We start from the raw sequence: 23,456 nt of genomic DNA on the forward strand, positions 1-23,456 counted from the left end.
ACATTGTACACAGAAATAAGGAGACAGTACAAAGAAAAAAACAAGCAAATCACGCATTCACTCACAGCATCCTGACTCAAATGAAACAAAACTGTAACACTCACCAAATGATGTCTAGGTAATCCATATTGAATATAAGTCACATTTTCACAACAAAGTACCAACTGTACACCTATGAACAATTCCAAAAGGATTTGAAGGCTCCAGCCATCCATTGTTATCAGTGCTGCCACGCCCCTATAGCTCCTGCACGATTCCGAGATACATCATGTTCGTCTAGCAGTATCACCCCCGACCACGTGTAGTTGCCGACTCGTACTAGCAACAACGGGACTGTTTCTTCCTCAATATCACTGCTATTATCGCTTTCTTGAGGCTAAAACGACACGATGTATCATGATCTACAGGATCCTCAAGATCCAACATCCGGAGAATCTCCTCCCGTGACAAGGCTCGCCTTCGATTCATTTTTTTTGTTCGAAAACACCACGCAAATCTGCACTAATTTGATCAAGCCGGAAGAGAAAACCACGTGTATCAAGGGAAACAACTCAATTTACTGCAAGCTTCAAAAACCGGGAAGCAATCACGAGTCGTGTACCTTGTATGTCTAATACTAAAATAGTCGCTTCCCGTCCGTGGGCGTTGCAGCGCTATTACTAATATAGTCGCATCCCGTCACGAAAGTGTTAACACCCTTGTTCTGGAGAGATGTAGCAGAGGGAGCAACACTCACTGAGTGTTTGTAGAAGAGACCATTACAGCATGTACATATGAATGAAGGTCCGTGACTAACATTGGACTGAAAGACCTTCTTGATGTCATCGACCGTCAAGCAACCGCTTTTTGTGGTCAGTTTGTCTCTTGCTGCTCGCACCTTAGCTTGATAAGCTTCTCTGTGTCTGTATGAAGGACAACGCCTTCTCTTCACTTTCCTCAATCTGTCATTCTCTGATTCCTTTCGCCTATAGTTTCTATTCTGTCTTTGTTCTGCTTTCCTTTGCCTGTCTTTTAGGGCCTCTTTCCCTCTGTACTCATCACTACTTCTCCTTGTTGCCATTCTCTGTCTAGTTTTACCTGCTTCTTTCTGACTGTACTCTTTAGTGGCTCTCTGTTTGGCCATTGTAAGTCTGTTTCTTTCTGCTTCTTTCTGACTGTACTCTTTAGTGGCTCTCTGTTTGGCCATTGTAAGTCTGTTTCTTTCTGCTTCTTTCTGACTGTACTCTTTAGTGGCTCTCTGTTTGGCCATTGTAAGTCTGTTTCTTCCTGCTTCTTTCTGACTGTACTCTTTAGTGGCTCTCTGTTTGGCCATTGTAAGTCTGTTTCTTCCTGCTTCTTTCTGACTGTACTCTTTAGTGGCTCTCTGTTTGGCCATTGTAAGTCTGTTTCTTTCTGCTTCTTTCTGACTGTACTCTTTAGTGGCTCTCTGTTTGGTCATTCTAAGTCTGTTTTTTTCTGCTTCTTTCTGGCTATACTTTTGGTTTTGGCGCAGTTTGCGCATTGTACTTCTGTGGTTCACAAGCTTTACGGTTTGAGTTGTATGAGATACGAGTGGCCTATCAGCACCTTCACACTCTGCTGCTGCAAGCACAGGTACATGAACTTTTTGATGTTGGCACGACGGCACTGGTCCATCAGATAGAAGATGGACGTCAGTCACAATTTCATAATGGGTATTGTTGGGGTGGTTGATGTAAATGCACTGTGAACTCACATGGGTCTGTGGAGCAATCAGTCTTGGATCATGTGTGTGCCAGGCACTCTGCCCGACTACATTGCGATAAACACAGATTCTGGTGTTGAGCATGAGGGTAGCACTGTAAATCTCCACTTCTGTTGCCCACGTCCCTGAATTCCGCATGCCCGACCTGCTCAGATAGGACGCGGCTGTCAGCCCTTGTTGTTGCAGGAGAACATGCTCAATTCGATATGTGTATGCAGACTGTGTCATGAAATGGCAGACTGCAGCTCGAAGTTGGAGATGGTACTCTTCACACCCAGTCACTGCAAGGCTCAGGCAGCGGAAAAAACAATTACCATCTCCACCAACCCTTTTAAAATGTTTGGGTGCTCCAGCCGGAAGCAGCTGATCTGACGAAGGCAGTGCAAGCTTCAAAGGCAAAGTGAACTGGCGACATTTGTCTAACTGCCACTGGCAGTGTACAGGGTTGAATGTGATACCATGTTGCTCAATAGCTTTAACCTGAATATCCTGTGAATCTGAACAATTGTGTGACTGAAGGCGCTGGAATGATGACAACACCTTGCCACAAGAAGTACACTTGGAGCATTTATGTTTCAATAGCCTGACACGGGTACTGAACATTTTCTGGCAGTCTACACACTGCAGAACCGAATCCATTTTGAGGAGCAAATAACTTACTCAGTGACTGTTAAGTGTAGATTCAGTAATAATGAGCAATCGTCACCACAAAACAAAATCGGCAACAAACCTCTGACTCGAAGACCAGAAAAGAACTAATGATGCAAGCACAAAAAAAACTTAATTCAGAATCAAAAGAATATGAATCAAAACTGCACACGCTCAATAATATGTACAGTGTACAAAATCACTGGCAGCACTCCTAGGCCTTGAAACTACTTTCAGAACCGAAACGAAATATATTCTGAGTTCCAAAATCGCAGACAATTCGGACAGCACTCCTTGGCCTGGAAACCACTTTCAGGACCGAGACAAAAAATAGTCTATATTCTAAGTTCCAAAATCGCAGAAAAATCGGACAGCACTCCTAGGCCTGAAAACCAATTACAGAACCGAGAGGAAAAATATTCTAAGTTCCAAAATCGCAGACAAATCGGACAGCACTCCTAGGCCTGGAAACCAACTACTGAACCGAGAGGAAAAATATTCTAAGTACCAAAATCGCAGACAAATCGGACAGCACTCCTAGGCCTGGAAACCAACTACTGAACCGAGAGGAAAAATATTCTAAGTACCAAAATCGCAGACAAATCGGACAGCGCTCCTTGGCCTGGAAACCACTTTCAGAACCGCGACAAAAAATAGTCTATATTCTAAGTTCCAAAATCGCAGAAAAATCGGACAGCACTCCTAGGCCTGAAAACCAATTACAGAACCGAGAGGAAAAATATTCTAAGTACCAAAATCGCAGACAAATCGGACAGCGCTCCTTGGCCTGGAAACCACTTTCAGAACCGAGAGAAAAAATATTCTAAGTTCCAAAATCGCAGAAAAATCGGACAGCACTCCTAGGCCTGGAAACTATTTGCAGAACCGAGACGAAAAATATTTTAATGATGTACGAAAAGTCAGAATATTAGTAATAGTATAAAGTTGGGTACTCGCCAAAGCTGTTCCTGTGTGAAAATCCTAAAGGATGCTGAAGATCAAACCGTTAAGCTCATGATTGTCCAGGTTGAAGAAATTGAAGAGGACAGCACTCCTAGAACAGAGAAGAAAAATATTTTAAGTTCCAAAATCACAGACAAATCGGACAGCACTCCTAGGCCTTGAAACCACTTTCAGAACCGCGACAAAAAATATTTTGAGTTCAAAAATTGCAGAAAATTTGGACAGCACTCCTGGGCCCGGAAACCACTTTCAGAACCGCGACAAAAAATAGTCTAAGTTCCAAAATCGCAGAAAAATCGGACAGCACTCCTAGGCCTGAAAACCAAATACAGAACCGAGAGGAAAAATATTCTAAGTACCAAAATCGCACACAAGTCTGACAGCGCTCCTTGGCCTGGAAACCACTTTCAGAACCGCGACAAAAAATATTCTAAGTTCCAAAATCGCAGACAAATCGGACAGAACTCCTACGCCTGGAAACTATTTGCAGAACCGAGACGAAAAATATTTTAATGATGAATGAAAAGTCAGAATTATTAGTAATACAGTAGTATAAATTTGGGTACTCACAAAGCTGTTCCTCGTGTGAAAATCCTAAAGTATGCTGAAGAACTGAAAATCCTAAAGTATGCTGAAGATCAAACCGTCAAGCTCATGATTGTCCAGGTTGAAGAAATCGAAGAGGACAGCACTCCTAGAACAGAAAAGAAAAATAATTTAAGTTCCAAAATCGCAAACAAATCGGACAGCATGAAACGCCCAAATATGAAGCTTATGTGTTTGATTGCATACGTGTGTGTGCTTGTTCAATCAACAAAACAACAACAAAGTCAGTACCTGAAACAGCGAAATGAATTCGATCGATACATAAATGTTATTTGTGTTTTTGACCAAAATATGACATTTTACACAGATCTCGACAGTCATTGTTCTCCGAGATCGCGATATTCGATCGATACATAAATGTTATTTGCGTTTTTGACCAAAATATGACATTTTACACAGATCGAGACAGTCATTGTTCTCCGAGACCGCGATAGTAATAATAAGCGGGGGTTCTGCAAATAATAAGTTTCACAATGTGGCCTTCTTTACAAGAAACGATGCTTTGAAAGAATAGTAGGTATCAATAAAATCAAGTGTAACACATGTTTAGATGATTTTGACTAAAAACCAAATGCAGGCAGTACAACTATTAGTATTAAGTTGGCGTCACACGGACGATTCAATCGCAGATTAAATCTTAGGCCTTTGACCCGTCACACGATAAACGATTGAGGAACAATTAACTCCACATGAACAGTGCGGAACTGACGCATCACAGTGAACACGGCTAACGCGCTGCGCGAGAGTTCACGCTAATAGTTTTGAATCAACGAAGAGACGCTGTCCGCCATTTTATCAAGTCGCGGCTTGAAGGCCGCAACGACGCGTTCTGATTGGCTTTGCGCTATGACAGAATCTTAGGGATAGAAGAAGTTCTATCACTCCAAGCTACGAGGGAATCTCATATTACAAAGTTGTAGCTCTTTTCTAAGACTCAGCCGCCCGCGTGACCGTGTAAATCTTAGGAAAATTGCAGCGTGTGACTGCCCTGTTAGGTAAATAAAGTGCTAGTCATATATATCTAAACAGCGAAAAAGTGGAATGTCAACCACATTGACCCTCAATACCTTATTCTGTTCACTGTCGGGGGGCTAGCATTGGAAAAAGTGAGTTCAGCTTACAAAGGCAGTGGTAGGGGGAAACACCCCTAGAATTTGAAAAGGTTTTGTGATTTTGCACCTAAAACTAGCCCTCACCCCCCCCCCCCCCCCCCCTCCCCCAAGAAGATTAAGAAACTATTTGCATGATTAAACTATGCCTTCATCAACAAGCAAAACACAGACAGGAAAGAAGAAAACTGACAATCTTGTAGTTAAGTTGTAACTTTGTTTTTTGGCCTAAAAGTGCCTACCTTCCTCAAACAAACAGGGTACCGAACAAACACAATGTCACTCATGACTCAATGTCAGCAATGCCACTCCTTGTCTTGAAGTTGTTGAAAGCTAACACTAGAGGAAGTGCGTGCTCAAAAGAGTTCTTTCGGCGTAAATGCGCCGAACGCAGTACAATGCTTGGCCCTGCTTCGCTTAGCACCTGGCCGCTAGCGACGTATCTATCACTGGTTTTGTGAGAACTGGTCACAATATTTTCCTGTCGAACCGCGATTCTGGAAGGGGAAGTAGGTGACTGATTCGGCGGCAGTCACGCGCTTGGCGCCGCATTGAACAGTAAGGTTATCGAATTTCACCCTTCTGTATCTCCTGTATACGAGACAAACCACTAACATGAACTCCACCTACAGGGAATCCCCCCCCCCCCCCACACACACACTTTTCAAGTGTTTGACATGATAACAAATACCGTGTAGTCTACTCACAAAACTGAATTGAAGAGCGAAACTGAACGCGCCACGGCCATGCAAGGACGGAGAAAAAAGCTATCCCACAATTCCACAAAACGGTTTGACTAATCGGTAGTGCCGCGGCGCGACGTAATGATACTGATTTGTTGTTCAAAATACACCATAACTCCCTTATCAATCACTTCTCTGACTTAAAAACTGGTCCAACATGAGAAAATATTGTGGAGATACGAACAACACAAATATTACGTGTAAATGCTTTGTTTTTGCGGTCGCTTTTAATTGTGCGGTCGGACTGAGCGATCGGGCACGGTCGTGCAGTAATTAGTCAGACTGACACAGTCAAGAAGCTTTGCTGCCGTTCTTGAAATGCACATAAATCTAACCAAGAACAAAGAAATTCAATCATTACAGGCACTTTAGATCTACTCACTTTAAATAGGGGAGTCTGCCGAGCACTGTGTATGTGACATCCGTGTGACACTAGATCTGTCTCAGTGTACTTACGTGACCGGGACTCTGCCAGATGCAGACCGACACTGCACTTTCGGCGCCAGCTCTTCCTCGCGCAGACATTGGAAAAACGCTGTGCAGATCAAATTGTAGGAAATATCCCTTTGGTTTCTTCTCAGTTTGAGTCTATTTTTATGGAGCTTAGAAAATGAACCCGGTGCCGAAATCAAGTTGTCCTCCCCGAATCGACACACGACACAAACCAGGCAACTGCTTGTACCCCCCCATCAGTCCCGTTTTCTTTGGATACACACTTTATCTACATACGTGCCGACGAAATGTTGATCAATGTATCAATACTTTGAAGCTGTTGCTTGGATAATAAACCGGTAAAATTAGTATTTCGGTGTTCTTTCTTACAAACAGACACACACATCCACACACGCGCATGCATGCACGCACACACACACCGGCACAGGCTCACACACACACTCATACACACATAGACAGACGGACACACACACCTTTACAAAAAACAAACACACACACACACAAACATACACACAAACTCATGCACACACACACACACACACACACACACACACTCTCTCTCTCAGTCTCTCTTTCCTACACACACACACACACCGTGCTGACTGACACCGCACACGCACGCACGCACGCACGCACGCACACACACACACACACACACGAGTACACATACACAAACAGTAACAATAACACATCATGTGCACAAAATGAACACACACACACACACACACACACACACACACACACACCGCGCGAGAGAGAAAGACTACAGGGAGGCATGCCGTCATGATGCATTAATTGACGTCAAACACTTTTGACCGTGACGTAATCTTCTTATCATTGCGAGCTTTATCCATAGTCTTGGATAACCGGACACACACATAGACTCGGAAATGTTAAAGTTTCTATCACACACACACACACACACACACACACACGCACAGACAGACAAAATTTAGCATCGCATAGGCTACACTTACGTGAGCCAAATATGTACATGTATTATGTTTTTGGAATCAGAAAATGACGAAGAATAAGATGACATTGTTTTTGGATCGTTTAAAAAAATAAACAATGTTAATGACAAGTTTCCGATTTGTTATGACCAAATTCATTAGTTATTTTTTAAGCCACCAAGCTGAGATGCAATACCAAAGTCCGGCCTTTGTCGAAGATTGCTTTGCCAAAATTTCAATCAATTTCATTGAAAAATGAGGGTGTGACAGTGCCGCCTCAACTTTTACAAAAAGCCGGATATGACGTCATCAAAGACATTTATCGAAAAAATATTTAAAAAAACGTCCGGGGATATGATTTCCAGGAACTCTCATGTCAAATTTCATAAAGATCGGTCCAGTAGTTTAGTCTGAATCGCTCTACACACACACCAAACACACAGACACAGACACAGACACACACACACACACACACACACACACACACACACACACACACACACACACACACACACACATACACCACGACCCTCGTCTCGATTCCCTTTCTATGTTAAAACATTCAGGCAAAACTTGACTAAATGTAAAAAAAATCTCCTATAATATGTGGTTTCTGCTATGAAATCCAATTGAATGAACGAACTGGAATAGTCATGTTACTGCCTTATTAGATTCAGTTATACAAAACTTCCAACTGAGAACCCACAGCCTATTTCAGCTAAGCTGTCAACACAAGACCTCGTGCTAACGGTGGTTTGTTTAGCAGAGTCAATTGGGCGTTTATAGTAGTGCCAAGCCAGAGCGAGAGGGTCCCTCGTAGCATGTTTCTACTCTTCTATCGGCATTTTACTTTCCGACTACTGAGCTATCTCCCATCTACGTGACCTAGATACTAGCTCTTCTTTCCGTCTACAGTGACGTCTACCCACACAACGTTTATGTCGCAGTGCAGCCTGCTGTTCATTACTCAACAACATCAAACACAACAACAACAACAACAACAACAACAACAACAACAACAACAACAACAACAACAACAACAACAACAACAACAACAATCACACAAGCAAACGAAAATGATTAAAAAAATAGATAATCAACGATTCGAATGCTGCTACTGAAATTTAATGCTGAATAAAATATCTCATGATGTTTGCAGACTTGTTAAAATTGAGATAACACACACACACACACACACACACAGCAAATGCACAAGGCACTGATTTCCTTGACATGTGATTATCGATCAAAAAGTGATTGTAATGTATTCCTTATCATCTTCTGAATCCAAAAATATTAACAGCTATTGTGTTTTCAGCGTAGCAATAGGGTCCGATATTTAGACGAGACAAGTATAATGCCGACGAGTCGAAGACGAGTCTAAATATCGGACCCTATTGCTACGCTGAAAACACAATAGCGATTATATAGCTGTTCTGACCTTTATTTGTTGTTCCAAACTTACAAAATGACAGTTTTTGCGTCGATGCGTTGATCTCAGGTTTTGAAAGCAGACGCCGTTTCTTATGCGCATTAGTTTTGCGCAGGCTATTCACTGACTTTGGAAAAAAAACTCGATTTGACAACACAGCTGTTAAACAGCTTTTCATTTGTTCATTCGTATACAACAAAGAGAAGTTTGAGTTTTTTTTTAATTTTGAACAAGACTACTTATGAAGAAGACCAAAACACAACTTAAACTACTCACTTATCGCCCCCCCACCCCCCCCCCCCCCCCCGGCGCAAATCAAGAGCACACGATAATCCCAAAGAAATGACACTCCTCTTTCTCTCCCTCTTATTACTTACAGTTATACTCACACACCTGCGCGCGCGCACACACTCACATACACCTGACACACACGCAATCACTCTCGTGCGCACATACATCACACGTAGCCAAGTCATGTATTGATTTGGGCAAATAACGAGGGCAGTTTATTCAAGAGAATACCATCTGACAATGAGAGATATCATTGTGCAGTGATAAGTCCCAAATTAGAGGTACTACTCGTTATTCAGCCCAACTAAAGACAGTATACTAGGTTAGAGGTGGGAGGTTTAGGATTGTTGTGATGTTATACATGAAGGGGTTGCCTGGGCTACATAAGAAATAGTGGGCATATGCCCGCTGCGCCGCGCTGGTAAGGACGGACCACAAGGTGTTGCTATCCCGTTCTTATAGACCCCCGCTGATGCATCACACGTGCAAGCCCCCCGGCAACATGGACATTGCGGCTGGGCTCTTCTCCTTGACTTTCACAAGTCCTCCTCTCCCCTCTCTTACTAATTACGGGCCTAAGTGTTGATATCCTGCTTTACTACCCTCTCTTCCCTACCTGCTAACACTGATCCCTTTAGGCCTACTTCAAGTATCTAACATCCTCCTCCTCCACCCGTGACTAATCTGTCTCGTTTAAATAGAGTTTATCTGACGCTGTCCGCTCTATCTAAACTCACACATCAACGGAAAACTAGAAACAACTGAAGAACTAGGATGAAACAAGGTGGAAAAGAGAACAGCTAATCCGTACAACGCGAGCAGACCGTGCAGCGAAGTTTCCAGTTTGGGTGAATGGCATTTATACTTGTCTCGTCATGAAGCGAATTTTTTCACTTCAGTTATAAACGACTACATGAATGTTAGTGCCATGGGTTGTTGTCATGATGTCATGCTGTCCATGCACTCATAAATACTGAAACGGGTCCGTTCAAGTTTAGAACTTTAATTTCAACTCATCAGGATTCAAACATGTCTTCTAGCTGCCATGTGCTAGCTCCCCGAGAGTGCTGGGCGGAAACACGTGACACGTGAATATAACAAACGTATTATATTCTCGGCGAGCCATGCATGATACCATGACATCCCTCTTTCTTTAAATGGACACTTTTCTTTTTAAGTTGAATATGTTTACTTTAATTAAGTTGAACATTTCTAACGACAGAAATTAAAAGTATTTCTTGTTATGTAAGCAAGTTCATTTTGCACACTTAACTACACAATGACTCAAACAGGGCACTGAGTCTCTCATCAGTGTCTCTGACTTAAAACTTAAACAAAAGCACCAGAACTTCACACCAAAGTGAATGTGACTAGAAGTGACTACACGTACTCTTTCGCGTAGTACGGAAACAAATATTTTTACTAAAACCGTAGTGGAAGTTTGACTTCCCTGCCGCTCCTGGTACGAACAGGAGAAGTTTCAACATCTAGAGGATCTGGCTGTTCAAGTTCTTCAACAGTCTCTGCGCCGCCAGAATCACCTGCCGCAGGATATTTTGGAACAGTTTCATCTCGAATCTGCACCTCTTCGCCTGTTGGAGCCCGACGAAGGTGTCGTCTGTTTCGTCTCAGTCTACCTGTCGGCGTTTGGACCACGTACGATCTAGTGGCACACTGCTCAACTACACGTCCGGACTGTCGCCATCCGTCTTCGCCGTCGATCTTTATTTTGACAGTCTCACCCGGCTCGAGGGTGGGAAGAGACTGGACACCATGTCTACGGTCATCGTTCTCTTTTTGTTGCTGCTTTGCTTGTCTGTCCCGTTCTTTGAAATCCTTCGCCACAGGTGTTTGGGGTATGAGGGATTTGAGGAGACTTGGGAGACGAGTTCTAAGCTCTCGCCCAAACGCCAACTCGGCTGGACTTGCACCAAGTGATGGGATTGGGGTAGCCCTGTAGGATAGCAAGGCTAAGGCAACATCGCTTTGTTTCAAGATTGTTTTGGACGTCTGCACAGATCGTTCCGCCTCACCATTGCTCTGGGGATACCGTGGACTACTTGTCACGTGCGTGAAGCCCCACGAGTGTCTGAAGTCTTGAAACTTTTACGACGTGAATTGGGTACCATTGTCCGACACCACAATTTCTGGAACGCCGTGTCTGGAGAAGAAGTCTTTCAGCTTGCCGATCACTTCTTCTGCTGTTTCCCTGGACAGCTGCTCAATCTCAATGAAGCGAGAGTAGGAGTCTACGTATGACAGTAGTTATTTCCCCTGAATGCTAGTAGGTCTACCCCTACTTTCTGAAATGGGTACTCAGGTAACTTTGAAGTAATCAAAGGTTCCTTTCGCTGAGTTGGTTTGCTTTCTAAGCAATGTCTACACCTCCCCACCATTTCCTTGATTTCCTGACCCATGCCTGACCACCAAACACACTGGTTTGCCATTTCTCTGCATTTTTGAATGCCCTGATGCCCGTCATGAATTTTTCCCAGAATATCTTTTCTGTGGGAGAATGGGATTACTATCCTTGACCCTCTGACTAGTAATCCATCATGATCGCTCAGTTCATCTTTGACACTGTAAAACTCACGAGCCGCAAGTTTTACGTCTTCTTTGTATTGCGGCCAGCCCGATCGCGTGTACTCTAACGCTGTTTGAAGCGTAACATCTTCTTGTGTTGCTTTTCTGAGAGCTTCTAGCTTTTCATCTGAGACCGACCACGATGCGCGAACCGCGTCTACATGTACTTGAACATCTGTTTCAATTGTGTTCTGTTCTGGACTCTCCGTCTCTGCCTGTGGAGATCTAGACAGAGCATCGGCGACAACCGGATTTTTCCCTGGTTCATATTCCGCGACAACATTGTGACGCATCAGTCGCATCAACATACGCTGACACCGCAAAGGAGTGTCTGTGAGATCCTTTTTGTTAATCAGCAGAACCAAAGGTCTGTGATCTGTAACCAGCTTGAATTCCAGTAACCCTGTAAGATACCTTTGAAATTTTTCGCACGCGTAGACCCCAGCAAGACATTCTTTTTCGATCTGCGCGTATTTGCATTCTGTTGATGTGAGCGTTCGCGAACAAAACGCGACAGGTTTGAGTTCGCCTTCATACACTTGGTATAGGACTCCGCCTAAGCCATAGCTCCTTGCATCTGAACACACGACTGTTTCGCGACCTAACTCGTAGAACGCCAGCGTTGGTGCGTTTGTGATACTCTTTTTCACCTGCTCGAACGCCTGTCGCTGTTCACTATCCCAGATCCACTGTGTATCTTTGTGAAGAAGCGCGTTCAGTGGCTTAAGTATGTCCGCGAGGTTTGGAATGAACCGACCGAGGTAGTTAACCATCCCGAGAAACCGTCACAACTCGCTCACGTCTTGAGGCTCTGTCATCTCTATGATAGCCTTGACCTTTGACAGATCAGGTTGAATGCCGTCTTGGCTGATCGTGTGACCCAGAAAGTCAAGCTTCGTTTTCCGAAACTCGCACTTTTCTTTGTTCACCTTGAGCCCCGCCTGTCTTACGCGCTCTAGAACCTGCCTGAGACGTTCATCATGCTCTGCCTCAGAGTCGCCACTGACAACGACATCAACCATGAAGCAAACGACTCCTTCTATGCCTTGAAGCATGTCTTCCATGGTTCTTTGGAAGATTTCGGGTGCGAGTGAAATCCCGAACGGCAACCGTCCATGCACTCATAAATACTGAAACGGGTCCGTTCAAGTTTAGAACTTTAATTTCAACTCATCAGGATTCAAACATGTCTTCTAGCTGCCATGTGCTAGCTCCCCGAGAGTGCTGGGCGGAAACACGTGACACGTGAATATAACAAACGTATTGTAGTCTCGGCGAGCCATGTATGATACCATGACAGTTGTACATCAATACTTCAGAGGGGAAGTGGGGTATTTAGTGGGGAGTTACGAGATAAGAAAAGCCGAATGCGAAAATGTGTGACAGTCGGCAACTGTGAACTAAGCTCACAGGCACACAAAAACGGCTGTTCCGTTTTACTCCCCTGTTTGTACTACATCTTTCGACTTTGGGCATTTTGTGGTGTTTAGGGACAGAAAATAATAGGTTTAGTCCTGTTTCATCGGGAAGTTAGCAGAAAAGGATATGCTATCGACATTTGTAAAGCTGAAAAACATGCCCGGGAAGAATTTTAAGTTGTCAGTGTATGCTGTTGTCGATCAGTGAAACATCGTGTGGTACAGGTGGGTAAACCGGAACCATGCGTCTTTGTTATTGACAATATGCTTTTGGATATTGAGAAAAATGGCCGACTTCCGTAGCATTATGCTTTGATGATCGGAAGAGACCATCCAATCACAGCCCCCGAATTCCCCCACGTGTTCATCAGAATAGCTATATATAGATATACCGTGTTTTTATTCTAAAAATGTGCTCACAGTTAAGAACATAATTTATATTCGGTATAGTTGCATGTTTCGCGGACACGAGCGTGACCTGTCTTGGTCTTCGGGTATGGCCAGCTAGGAATATTACATGTAGTCTTGGTGATGACTGGTTATGAGTGTTGATCTTTTAGGTTTAGGCCGACAGATTAAGTACATATTTTTATATCGCTTCACGCAACTTGTTTTGACGATTTATAAACAAAAAGTGTGTGTAAGAAACAGCTATGTTTGAAAATGACTGTTATTAATATCGATATTTAAAAATGTATAAATTGGCTATGTGACCACCACCACCATCCCCCCCCGCCCTCCCCCTCCTCTCTCTCTCTCTCTCTCTCTCTCTCTCTCTCTCTCTCTCTCTCTCTCTCTCTCTCTCTCTCTCTCTCTCTCTCTCTCTCTCTCTCTCTCTCTCTCTCTCTCTCTCTCTCTCTCTCTCTCTTCTCGTTCACGCTCTCCCTCTTTCTCTCTTTTACCTTCCTTTGAGCGTTCACTGCGTTTATGTATAATTCTCTGTGTATATGCCCTATTTAAATATGTGGTATGTATTATTGTTTACTTGTAGGTGAGTTCGTTACTATGTCTGTCCGGTTGCCTTGATATTGTGGTTTTATTCTGTTTTCTCTGTTGGTCATGTACATCAAAACATGTCTATTTGAAAAGAAACTTTAGGAATCATATGCCATATGTTTGCCAGTTGTGGACGATCAAGTGTAAATGGACACTGCTATGTATTGAATGACGTATCTTCATTGATTAAAAGCCCCACAATGATGTGCATTGCAAACTAAGAAAAGAAAATGAAAAAGCCTCCCCCAGAACCGCTTAAAGCATAGAACATTTACCGATAAATAAAGTAGTTAATCTAACAAAAGAGAGGGAGCGTGGGCTAACTCTGTTTTTGAACATACAATATCTTGCTTTGGTTTTTCAGGTCCGGCGAATGTTCTTGAGCAAGGAAAAACGGTAATTTGGTTATTTTTGCTTTCATCTTACTTTGTGACATATAAAGCAGGGCGCTCAATGTTTGCCAGTTGTGGACGATTAAGTGTGAATGGACACTGCTATGTGTTGAATGAAGTATCTTCATTGATTAAAAGCCGTGTAGAGACATTCAAAATGGGCGGTGTGTGTGAATCTGTTCTATTTAAGCCAAAATCATACATATAGATGTATACAAAAAAGGTTGCAATACAATGCTTGCATCAACATAATTTGACATATCAGCGGTTGAAAGTAGATATAAAATAAGTCTCGTAAGGCGATAATACAACATTTAGTCAAGCTGTCCAACTCACAGAATGAAACTGAACGCACTGCATTTTTTCAGCAAGACCGTATACTCGTTGCATCGTCAGTCCACCACTCGTGGCAAAGGCAGTGACATTGACAATCCAGAATGGCTCGGTAGTGGCTGCGCTGAGCAGGATAGCACGCTTTTTTGTATCTCTATTCGTTTTAACTTTCTGAGCTTGTTTTTAATCCAAACATATCACATCTACACTGAGCACAAGAAGTTAAGGATATGTGTTCAGTGGTATAGCCCAGATGTTAAACAGCATTGTTGGGTCAAAAATATACGTGCATTTAAAGACCAGTCTTTATTCTGCTCAAAAATGTGTTTCCTGGATCTGAGCAATATTTGGGTATGACGTCACAGGTCCGTGACCACGCCTACCCTCAAAAATGGCGTGTTTTGACGGCATGATTCACTTTCAACCGTCAAAACGGTGACTTAAACTGAATGATATTTTACACTTTGTACATCCGAAAGTTTATTTGGTGTCTAACCTAACAGTTCATACACCTTTCGTTAGTTAGTTAGGCTGAACTAGCGTGTAAAAGAGAGCGACCACAATCCTCGAAAACAGCAAAAATTCCAGGGTTTTTATGGTGTTTTTGCTTGGTAGCTGCAGTTGATATGCATCTAAAACTACAAATAGCAGCCACTCCAAATGCCGCAGAACTATTACAAAGACCCCCATCCGTATATGTTCAAGTACTTAGAGCAAACAGAACCCGAGAAGGGACGTCCGTTAAAAATGTGTAAACGTTCGTAACGATCCAGAAACAAATGTGACATGCACGCGACTTTGTATAATGTGCAAGAAATGATGCCGTCACCTGTCTTCCAAGTTTCAGAAACATTCTTGCATGGGCTCAACAGTTATAGCCTCACGACTTTGAAGAAATAAAAAGTAGAATCTCACTCCACTGCGTTGTTCTATTTTTAGACGATGACGTCGCAAAACTAATATCAATGTGGCTGAGTGGTCGGGACACACACTTTCCACTATTTAGGTTAATTGCACAAAGCTCAGCGATTGAAACTTGTTTTCCTTAGTGAAGATATGCTATTAGGTGTGGTGTTTTTGAATGTCTTTGGCACGGTGTTCTGGTGTGCAAGCGCGTGAGTTTATGCATCTCATCTGTCTGTCTGTGACTACGTGTGTGTTTGTATGTGCGTATGATAAAAACAATAATCCAAAGAGCTTCAAATAATCATACTTGTTTAGTTTGTGTCACTGTTCACGTAGCTTGATGTTAACGATTTACGAATTAAGGGACGACCACAAAATCGTTCTCTCTGTGTCATAACGAACAAATAACGGTTCTCTGTATAGTAGGCCGTTATGACCTCGGCACAATGCTCTTACAAACTCTTAAAAACCTGGCGATGTCCATCTCCATAGCTCCATTTTGTAGCATTTCAACTGTATAATTCGTCGCACCAAATGCCAGATTGTGACTTGCCGTTATCAAGACGACGATGAGAAAAACCCAGTGTTGCCTCTATCTGACATCATATTTGTGGAATCACAATATGACGTCATGTCTGCATTCTTCTGTCTTTTTGATTTGTTGTCTTCTTTACTTCTTTTGTATACAACACAGCTGTGTTCAAAACACGTAAACAGTTCTTTTTCTGCAACTGCTACTGAGCAAGTTGTTCGCATCATCCGTGAAGGCAATACGCATCCTATCGGAGAACGTGAAACAAAATTATAGAAAGTGTCCTTAAAGCTGTGGTCTATTTATGACTTTCCGGGGCTACGAGGTTGAAAAATAAGGATAAAATCATGTACAGAATTATGCACAGCAAACACTACCCGAAACCCCACCTATACGGCGTGTATGACCTTGAGAGCTTTAGTCAACGGTTGGATTTTGCAGTGGTAACAACCGGTTAGCTCTCTCAGAGCTGAGCATATTTGTCAAGAAGGATCGAGCAGAAAAAAATGAACGACTTGGCAGGGATTCGAACTCAAGGCCTCGGGGCCTCGAAATGTCGGGGCCGATGAAAACAAGTCGCGTTAGGCGAAAATACAACATTTAGTCAAGTAGCTGTCGAACTCACAGAATGAAACTGAACGCAATGCAACGCAGCAAGACCGTATACTCGTAGCATCGTCAGTCCACCGCTCATGGCAAAGGCAGTGAAATTGACAAAAAGAGCGGGGTAGTAGTTGCGCTGAGAAGGATAGCACGCTTTTCTGTACCTCTCTTCGTTTTAACTTTCTGAGCGTGTTTTTAATCCAAACATATCATATCTATATGTTTTTGGAATCAGGAACCGACAAGGAATAAGACGAAAGTGTTTTTAAATTGATTTCGACAATTTAATGTTGATAATAATTTTTATATTTTTAATTTTCAGAGCTTGTTTTTAATCCAAATAAAACATATTTATATGTTTTTTGAATCAGAAAATGATGGAAAATAAGATGAACGTAATTTTGGATCGTTTTATAAAAATAATGTTTTTTTTACAATTTTCAGATTTTTAATGACCAAAGTCATAAATTAGTTTTTAAGCCACCAAGCTGAAATGCAATACCGAAGTCCGGGCTTCGTCGAAGATTACTTGACCAAACTTTCAACCAATTTTGTTAAAAAATGAGAGCGTGACAGTGCCGCCTCAACTTTCACGAAAAGCCGGATATGACGTCATCAAAGACATTTATCAAAAAAATGAAAAAACCGTCTGGGGATTTCATAACCAGGAACTCTCATGTCAAATTTCATAAAGATCGGTCCAGTAGTTTAGTCTGAATCGCTCTACACACACACACACAGACAGACAGACACACATACACCACGACCCTCGTCTCGATTCCCCCCTCTACGCTTGAATTACCATTTATGAGTTGCAAAAACGTAAACATTGCCATTAAAATTTGCCTTTATTTGCAAACATGTTTCACGAAATCGCAGTACATGTTTAAACCGTCATGCTACACGACATTCGCGCCATGCAAATAGATAGTTATACATGTATTCACTTCTGAACAATGGGCGGATAGAGGTATAAATCATGCTGCTTCAAGAATAACATATCAATGTTTTTCCTTCTTTTTCTCAATTGGCGCAGTAGCCTAGTGGTTAGAATATGAGACACGAAGTCTCGAGGTCGAGAGTTCGAACCTTCGCCGGGGCGTTTATTTTGTCCCCTTGATCTCTCTTGAAGATAAAATATGATCAGTTTTTAGAGAGCAAACCGGATGTTATCCCTGCAAAATTCAAGCGTTGACTGACGTTCTCAAGGTCATACACGCCGTATAGGTGGGGTTTCGGGTAGCGTTTGCTGTACATAATTCTGTACATGATTGTATCCCTATTTTTCAACCTCGTAGCCCCGGAAAGTCATAAATAAAACACAGCGTATTTTTCACCTCTTTGCAAATGATCATAACGTTTGAGCCCGTAAAAGAATGTTTCTGAAACTTGGCACACATGTAATGGCACCATTGTTTGCAAAAGTATACAAAGTTGCGTGCATGTCATATTTCTTTCTGGAACGTTACGAACGTTTACACATTTTTTGACGGAAAACCGTTACAACGTCCCTTCTCGGGTTCTGTTTGCTCTAAGTATCGGGACGTATACAGATAAGGGTCTTTGTCAACGTTCTGTGAACTTTGGAGAGGCTGCTGTTTGTAGTGTTCGATTTATTGCATATCAACTGCGGCTACCCAGCAAATACACCATAAAAACCCAGGATTTGTTGACATTTTCCAGGATTGTGGTCGCTCTCTTTTACACGCTTGAACAGCCTAAATGCGCGGCGGATTTGAACGAAATGTGTATGAACTGTTAGGTAAGACACCAAATAAACTTTCGGATGTAAAAAATGTAAAATACCATTCAGTTTAAGTCACCGTTTTGACGGTTGAAAGTGAATCATGCCGTCAAAACACGCCATTTTTGAGGGTAGGCGTGGTCACGGACCTGTGACGTCATACCCAAATATTGCTCAGATCCAGGAAACACGGTTTTGAGCAGAAAGAAGAATGATCTTTAAATACACGTATCTTTCTGAGCCAAACACTGCTGTTTACATCTGGACTATACCACTGAAAAAATATCCTTAACTTTTTGTGCTCAGTTACAAAACAAACAACACACAGTCCCGGTTTCATCGGCGTGGATGAAGTACATGCTTACCTGGCCAGATTTGCTTATGTGACTGGTCGACAGCTAGACGATGCATTTTGCACCCCCCAACAAGTGTTATGGTTCATAAAAAAACATTACATGTAAAATCCCATTCTTTGACAGGCAACAAACCTCGCAAAATTCCATTAGCTGCATTCTTCGACTCGTCAGCATTATACTTGTCTTGTCAAAATATCGGACCTTTTTGCTATGCTAAAAACACAATAGCTGATAATATCCAACCAACCATTTTGTCACACAAAATAGGTGTTATAGGGTGTGTGCCCCACCCACCTTGGAAAAATCGGAGCAATATAGTGGTGGTAAAAATAGTAGAAATAGTAGGACTTGCAGAAGCATGAGTAGTAGTAGTATTCCTTTGTATTGTTGTTTATTTATTAAATTAAAGTGTATGTGTGTACCCTTTTGCAGCGATCCACCAGAGGGAAACACAGGACAGGGTATGTGTATATGTGTTTGTAAGACGGTCCAAACAGAGGTACCCTATTCGTTTTGCTATTTGGTGTTATGACAACAAATCTTTAACCTTTGTTCGATACAAGCTATATAGGTATTGATGCATGAGACGTTACAAAACAAATATAGCCTGAACGTACAATTAGTTAGACAAACTCACTTCAAAAGTCAACAATACTGAAGGGGAATAAAAGCAAAAAAGAACTTACAACATTGAAAGTGTTTAAAGTAATATGGGGAATCAAAAATTACTGATGCTTGTTTTGCGACCAAATTGGTGGCACGAACAAAGTGGTTTTACACTGTGGACTTTGTCAGGGAACATTTTCCGTACAGAAAGGCAGTTGATTGTCTGGTAGCCCTACCCAATCCAAAGCTGCAATAACTGTCTACCTACATTTTACATGACTTTTTGGCAGCGATGAATGTTCAGCATGTTCAGCAAGCCTCGTTTATCTTCAGTGTCATCGGAACTGCCTTTAGAAACAAATTAGCAAGCCAAGCTTCCTTTTGCAATTGTGTTATCATGCCTTAACAACAAGAAAGGTTAAGTTTATAAAACATTATATTAAGCAAAAAACGACACATTCACAAGAGTTTCGACTTATCAGTCTTTACAGTTGGCAAACAAGATACGAAACAGACACAAATTCATGATGACTAGCTGATACTGTAACTTAATTTTAGAATTGTTGTAGCTTCAAAAATGGAGGAAACAAAAAATGACCGCACCATGCATGACCTTGGAAATTGACTAGGTATGATGAGGTTGAATTTTCCAGAGTAATGAGAGTTGTTTGGTAATACTTACGAAAGTGACGCACAAGAAAGTGCAGCCTATTGCAATAAGACAAGAATTAACATATGTGGTGCCAGAACTCTTCGTCCAATTTTCATTGGGTTTGAAAAGTCAGCAGCCAAAATGTCATTTTCACTAGTTGTAGATAAAACTCAAGCATATCAGATATCGTTTAGACAGGATTCAGCAGATTTCTGAACGTCATGTGTTCCTTGTCAAAGTTTCAACTTTACCAACTGTCATACACAACATGCTAAGCAGGTGTGTTTGAGTGCAGATCTAATGAGGACGTTTATTGCCCAGTCAGTTATATGTCTGGAGGCCATCAATTCCCCCACCATATTCTGCAAACAGGCGTATTTGACATTAAATAGTGTCTATACATTGGAACTTACTGCACTGACACCACTAGAAAAGAAAGAAAACAAGTCGCATGAAGCAACAACTACATTTACTCAATCTGTCGAACTCACTGAATGAAATTAACAGACATTTGAACATCTCCTGTGACTACTGTGTGCATCAATACAGCCGTGACGAGAAGACAGATAGACACGGGAAAATATTTTTTGATTATCCAAGTCCCAACATCTAAATGCCAATGAAAACGTATGGTGTTATCCAGCCCTGAAAGGCCCACAATATGCTTCACTAGCCTTTGGCTAGTGCCTCTGAAATTGTACTAATCAAAGGAAATATTTCACTAGCCAAAGTATCAATCAATCAATCAATCAATGAGTCTTATATCGCGCATATTCCGTGGGTACAGTTCTAGGCGCTCTGCAGTGATGCCGTGTGAGATGAAATTTTATACGGCCAGTAGATTGCAGCCATTTCGGCGCATATTTACCTTTCGCGGCCTATTATTCCAAGCCACACGGGTATAGGTAGACAATTATTAACTGTGCCTTAGCAATGTTGCTGTGCCTTAGCAATTTTGCCAGGAAAGACCCTTTTGTCAATCGTGGGATCTTTAACGTGCACACCCAATGTAGTGTACACGGGGGGAGGTTCGGACACCGAAGAGAGTCTGCACACAAAGTTGACGCTGTGAAATAAATTTCCGCCGAGCCTGGGATCGAACTCACGCTGACAGCGGCCAACTGAATACAAATCCAGCGCGATACCAACTGAGCTATATCCCCGCCCAGTACAGTCCTGGCAGGTTGTAAATGCGAGTAGATTTACGTTTTTACTCGCCAGTTAACTGTTTCTACTCGCCATGGCGAGTAAACTACTCGCCATTTTCAGGGCTGTTATCTTCAAATTCATCAAACGCATTTCCAGCACCAATAAGTCAAGAGCAAATCTAGATGTAGCTGTCAGTGGTCACTTGGTAGCCATGCAAATCCTCTTCTAACATACTGTGTACGCATTGATTTTCTTCAAACTGTACTGCAATATGGAGTCAAGTAAATACCAAAAGTGTGATAACCTGTGGCAAGTAAACTTTATTTTTTAAATTGTTACTCGATTGTTTTAGGGCGAACCAAATGTGCTGGAGGGGGGAGACACATAAGTAACAAGAGAAAACGAATGCTGCTTACCTGTGGATTGTCATAATATTTTAACCTTTGCCGGATGCCGCTTTTGACTACACACGCCCGACGATGCGGGTTTGTCTGAACCCATACATTTGAAAGAGGGTTTTTACCGTTTATTTCTCTAACGACGGGGTGGGTTCAGGGAAACCCACAGCGCTACTTCAGTGGGTGCATCGAATTTCTCCCTTCACCGACTTCTTGCAGGGGAGGGAGAGGGGGAGGGAGAGGGGGAGGGAGAGGGGGAGGGAGAGACTGAGAGACTAAGACAGAGAGAGAGAGAGAGACTAAGAAAGAGAGAGAGAGAGAGAGACTAAGAAAGAGAGAGAGACTAAGAAAGAGAGAGAGAGAGACTAAGAAAGAGAGAGAGAGAGAGAGAGACTAAGAAAGAGGGAGAGAGAGACTAAGAAAGAGAGAGAGAGAGAGAGACTAAGAAAGAGAGAGAAAGAGAGACTAAGAAAGAGAGAGAGAGAGACTAAGAAAGAGAGAGAGAGAGACTAAGAAAGAGAGAGAGACTAAGAAAGAGAGAGAGAGAGACTAAGAAAGAGAGAGAGAGACTAAGAAAGAGAGAGAGAGACTAAGAAAGAGAGAGAGAGAGATTAAGAAAGAGAGGGAGAGAGAGACTAAGAAAGAGAGAGAGAGAGAGAGAGAGAGAGAGACTAAGAAAGAGAGAGAGACTAAGAAAGAGAGAGAGAGACTAAGAAAGAGAGAGAGACTAAGAAAGAGAGAGAGACTAAGAAAGAGAGAGAGAGAGAGACTAAGAAAGAGAGAGAGAGAGTCTAAGAAAGAGAGAGAGAGACTAAGAAAGAGAGACTAAGAAAGAGAGAGAGGGAGACTAAGAAAGAGAGAGAGAGAGACTAAGAAAGAGAGAGAGAGAGACTAAGAAAGAGAGAGAGACTAAGAAAGAGAGACTAAGAAAGAGAGAGAGAGAGAGAGAGAGAGAGAGACTAAGAAAGAGAGAGAGACTAAGAAAAAGAGAGAGAGAGAGACTAAGAAAGAGAGAGAGACTAAGAAAGAGAGAGAGATAGACTAAGAAAGAGAGAGAGAGAGAGAGACTAAGAAAGAGAGAGAGAGACGAAGAAAGAGAGAGAGAGACTAAGAAAGAGAGAGAGACTAAGAAAGATAGAAAGGCTAAGAAAGAGAGAGAGAGAGACTAAGAAAGAGAGAGAGAGACTAAGAAAGAGAGACAGAGAGAGAGACTAAGAGAGAGAGACAGAGAGAGACTAAGAGAGAGAGAGACAGAGAGAGAGAGAGACAGAGAGAGAGAGAGAATTGAATTGAATTGAATTGAATTGAATTGAATTGAATTGAACTTTATTTTACAAGGATTTAGATTTAAGGCTACGCCTTTTCTTACAATCTGTCCTTGGGACGCATAGACACACAATTATATAATTAAAAAAAGAGACAGAGAGAGAGAGAGACAGAGAGAGAGAGACAGAGAGAGAGAGAGACAGACAGTCAGATAGACAGACAGTCAGATAGACGGATAGACAGATAGACGGATAAACAGATAGACAGACAGACAGACAGACAGACATAGCAACTGACAACAGACATACAGACAGAGAGATACGGACAGACAGACAGAGAGACAGACAGTCTCTTGGAGACAAACAGGCAGACAGACACTGTTCCGCCGCTTTGGTAATTATGGGTGTAGCAGAACCCGCGCCGTCGGCAGAGGGATAGTTACAATCACCACTACTCTTTAAAAGTATGGGTTTGTGTGAACCCGCGCAATCGGTAGTGTTTATGTAAATTATCATAATCAATTAATTTTAATGTTTTGTCATGTACACACTAAAAAATTGCAGACAGAGAGCAAATTAGGTGTGTGAGAGATACTTAAAAT

At 42.2% G+C, this 23,456-nt stretch overlaps 1 long non-coding RNA gene across 1 annotated transcript in view; it reads right to left on the reverse strand.

The window, feature by feature from the left end:
* Nucleotides 1-23,456, reverse strand: part of LOC138950438 (uncharacterized) — a 97,564-nt gene that overhangs the window by 9,635 nt on the left and 64,473 nt on the right. The window lies entirely within an intron of this gene.

Source organism: Littorina saxatilis, linkage group LG16, assembly GCF_037325665.1.
Source record: "Littorina saxatilis isolate snail1 linkage group LG16, US_GU_Lsax_2.0, whole genome shotgun sequence".
In the NCBI taxonomy this organism is placed as follows: Eukaryota; Metazoa; Mollusca; class Gastropoda; order Littorinimorpha; family Littorinidae; genus Littorina; species Littorina saxatilis.